This window comes from Entelurus aequoreus, linkage group LG02, assembly GCF_033978785.1.
Source record: "Entelurus aequoreus isolate RoL-2023_Sb linkage group LG02, RoL_Eaeq_v1.1, whole genome shotgun sequence".
Lineage (NCBI taxonomy): Eukaryota > Metazoa > Chordata > Actinopteri > Syngnathiformes > Syngnathidae > Entelurus > Entelurus aequoreus.
Window position 1 is genome coordinate 94,978,192 of NC_084732.1, and position 3,457 is coordinate 94,981,648.

Consider the following 3,457-nt stretch of genomic DNA (forward strand, 5'->3'; position numbering starts at 1 on the left):
TTTAGTTTTGTTCATAAATCTAAATGTTCCCATGGCTAAAACCCAATATTGCAATTGTAAAGCAACAGGCCAGATTTCCCTATCAGTTTGTATTAAGGGAGGCCAGGCCTCCCCTAGGAAATTAGCTTCTCATAGAAGTCAATGTAATGCATGCTTTTTCATGCCAATATGTGATTGGCCAGATCCCTGAAAATGGGTGGGCAACGGAGGCCTGGCCTCACCATGCATTGTGTCCAGGGCTGAAAGATTGACATTTTGTTCGTCCAATCACATGCTACTGGTTCATTTGGAATCAATCCTTTCCTTTCCTAATCAACACAGAAGCCATTTTGAGAATTCGCCAGCCACTTCAGTCAAACAAACACTCGCCATAGTGGCTACGAGTGTCCTATCAACTTGTGCTTTTCAGGAAATTTAGAGAACACCCCTGGCTATCATCCGTGAAGTTTATAGCTCATATAGCCAAATACTTTTGCTTAAAACGACCTCGGAAATCGGCGAGATTCTGGCGCAATTTGAGATCTTGGGCTGGAGATAGATATGCGTTAACGTTAAACCCTTCACTCTAGGCATTTCTCCTTGAGTTGACAACATCTCTGAGACAGATTTCGAAAGCAAAAGCTGCTGCTGCTAATCGCTCATTGACATTTATCTCTGTAGTTTGGACATTTTTACAGTTGAAGTTTAGCTCATTGTTTTCCATCCAGTTAGCTGTGTGTGTTCGAGCAAGCCTAGATTAGCCAGGCAAAATGGATGTGAGAGAGGAAAATGTACATGGAACAGGTGCTTGTGGTGGTGGCTTGGGTCCGAATCCAGTGGAAGAGGAGGATGGAGTTCAACCTAGATCCACTCCACCAACCTGTGGAGTGGAGTCCAGGAGAGAGCATGCCGCCCCTCAGCTAAACCAGATGTGAGTTGAACTAATTAGATGTCTCTACCAGTGTTACACCACTAGTTCTCAGTAGTAATAACACTCCATTTCATGTCTCTCAGTAGATGAAGCCAGCTGCAACCCGTAGAGTGGAGTTGTGGAGAGAGCCCCTCGCCCCTCAGCTAAACCAGAGGTGGGTTGAAATCTCTACCAGTGTTATACCACTAGTTCTCAGTAGTAATAGCAGTGTTACACCACTAGTTCTCAGTAGTAATAACACAAAATTTCATGTCCTGTATTTCTCAGTAAATGAAGCCAGCACCAACCTGTGGAGTGGAGTCCAGGAGAGAGCATGCCGCCCCTCAGCTAAACCAGATGTGAGTTGAACTAATTAGATGTCTCTACCAGTGTTACACCACTAGTTCTCAGTAGTAATAACACTCCATTTTGTCTGTGTTTCTCAGCAGATAAAGCCAACTGGAACCATATTTTTACATATTTTATATTAAATATATTGAATAAAACTACATATGATAAAGAAAGTGTTATCTTATCTTTTTTATATGCTAAACTTGATTAAATTGGTGATTACATGTTGAAGCTGTAGAAGAATGAAAAATGTAAGCTAAACAAAATTGTTTTTAACTACATAATTAAAATTCCTGCCTTTTACACATGTTCACTTGGCGTTTATATAACATCCAAATGTCATTTCTCAGCTTAATTATCAGGCAGGCTCATAGACTTACAGCAATGTAATTTCTTCAGGAAGGCACAAGGCTAAGCTCTGCACAATGAATTGCATCAGCAAGAACTTTCTGACTGTAGCTTACACTCCAAATAGTATGCCTTTGGCCAGCACAAAGACAGATAAGAGAACAGGGAACATTCCATCGCGAGTGAAGTGAGCAAATTCTGGAAGTCACCAGCCTCCACTGATATATATATATATATATATATATATATATATATATATATATATATATATATATATATATATATATATATATATATATATATATATATATATATATATATATATATATATATATATATATATATATATATATATATATATTATGGCAAGCCGTTAAGGAAATTAAATATATATGGAAGTCTGAATAGAAATGAGAAACTTTTTTATATACTGTAAATAAGAAAGACTTAGAGTCCGTCTGCTGATCTGAAAAAGAGCCAAAGCTGTCAAAGAGCTGAGGGACCATCTTCAAAGTGCAATGCTGAAACAAATAATGCAAACAATAAAATGTAACTTCCAGGGCTTGAGATTAACGTAGTCCCGTCGTCCCGGAGACGGTAAAAAAAAATGCACGGGACGAAATTAAATGCTCCCCGGGACGATGGCTTTTAACCATTTTTTTTCTTTTTCTTTTTATGTATTTATTCATTTTACATTTTATATTAAATGTCTTGGTTTTTCCACCCTCTGAAAATCCTATGAAATGTTTAACAAGCCATCCTATAATAATACAACAGCTATTAATGTAACAATACAATAAAACAAATATATTTATTTATGTTGTTTTCATTATTTTAACAATAGGCTAATGCATATTACTTTATATAGATTCTACAAGAAACACAAAACTTAAAAACTAAATTATTTATAATTGCAGACACAAGGTTCTTGTTCTGCAGTGCTGTGTGCTAATGTGCTTCGTACACCTGCAGGACCGCAAGCAAGGTTGCAGAGAAAATGCGGACTGGTTTTTGAGTGATGTGGACATTTTCTATATGAACAAGTCCAAGGACCGCAAGCAAGGTCACAGAGAAAATGCGGACTGGATTTTGAGTGATGTGGGCATTTTCTATATGAACAAGTGGAATGGATTGGATACCGACGCACTAAAGGGGCTCTCTACCTTACGCTATGAAGTGAGAGGAAACTGAGTGAATAATGACAGGTTATATGATTATGTATTTAAACTCATATTCGGGCCACTTTATAATGAATATGTCGGCATGTATTTGTAAAAAAATAAAAAATAAATAAAAATTGATTTATTTTTATTTTTTTTAACACTAAATTATTTAGGGGGGGGCTTAAGAACATTTTAGGGGGGCTTGAGCCCCCCTAAAATAGGCCTAACAACGCCAATGGTGATTGTCCCTGAAATGTCCGAATGAAACGTTGATTCCTCTTTTCGATGGTCTCTCCACTGACTGGAAGAAATAGCTGCAATAGAAGTGGTAAGCTGCTAACTGTGTACAAAACCCCAAACCAGTGAAGTTGGGACATAGTGTAAATGGTAAATAAAAACAGAATACAATGATTTGCAACCCCTTTTTAACCTATATTCAATTGAATAGACTGCAAAGACAAGATACTTAACGTTTGAACCGGTAAACTGTGTTATTTTGTGCAAATATTAGCTCATTTGGAATTTGATGCCTGCAACATGTTTCAAAAAAGCTGGCACGAGTGGCAAAAAAGACTGAGAAAGTTGAGGAATGCTCATCAAACACCTTTTTGGAACATCCCACAGGTGAATAGGCTAATTGGGAACAGGTGGGTGCCATGATTGGGTGTAAAAGCAGCTTCCATGAAATGCTCAGTCATTCACAAAT

At 37.5% G+C, this 3,457-nt stretch overlaps 1 long non-coding RNA gene across 1 annotated transcript; it reads left to right on the forward strand.

Annotated features, from left to right (window-relative positions):
- The first annotated feature begins 865 nt into the window (after positions 1–865).
- Positions 866–1,482, forward strand: LOC133665050 (uncharacterized). The gene is made up of 3 exons (XR_009828682.1): positions 866–1,064; positions 1,178–1,248; positions 1,336–1,482. It is a non-coding gene; the product is annotated as an uncharacterized LOC133665050 (long non-coding RNA).
- The last annotated feature ends 1,975 nt before the right edge of the window (positions 1,483–3,457 follow it).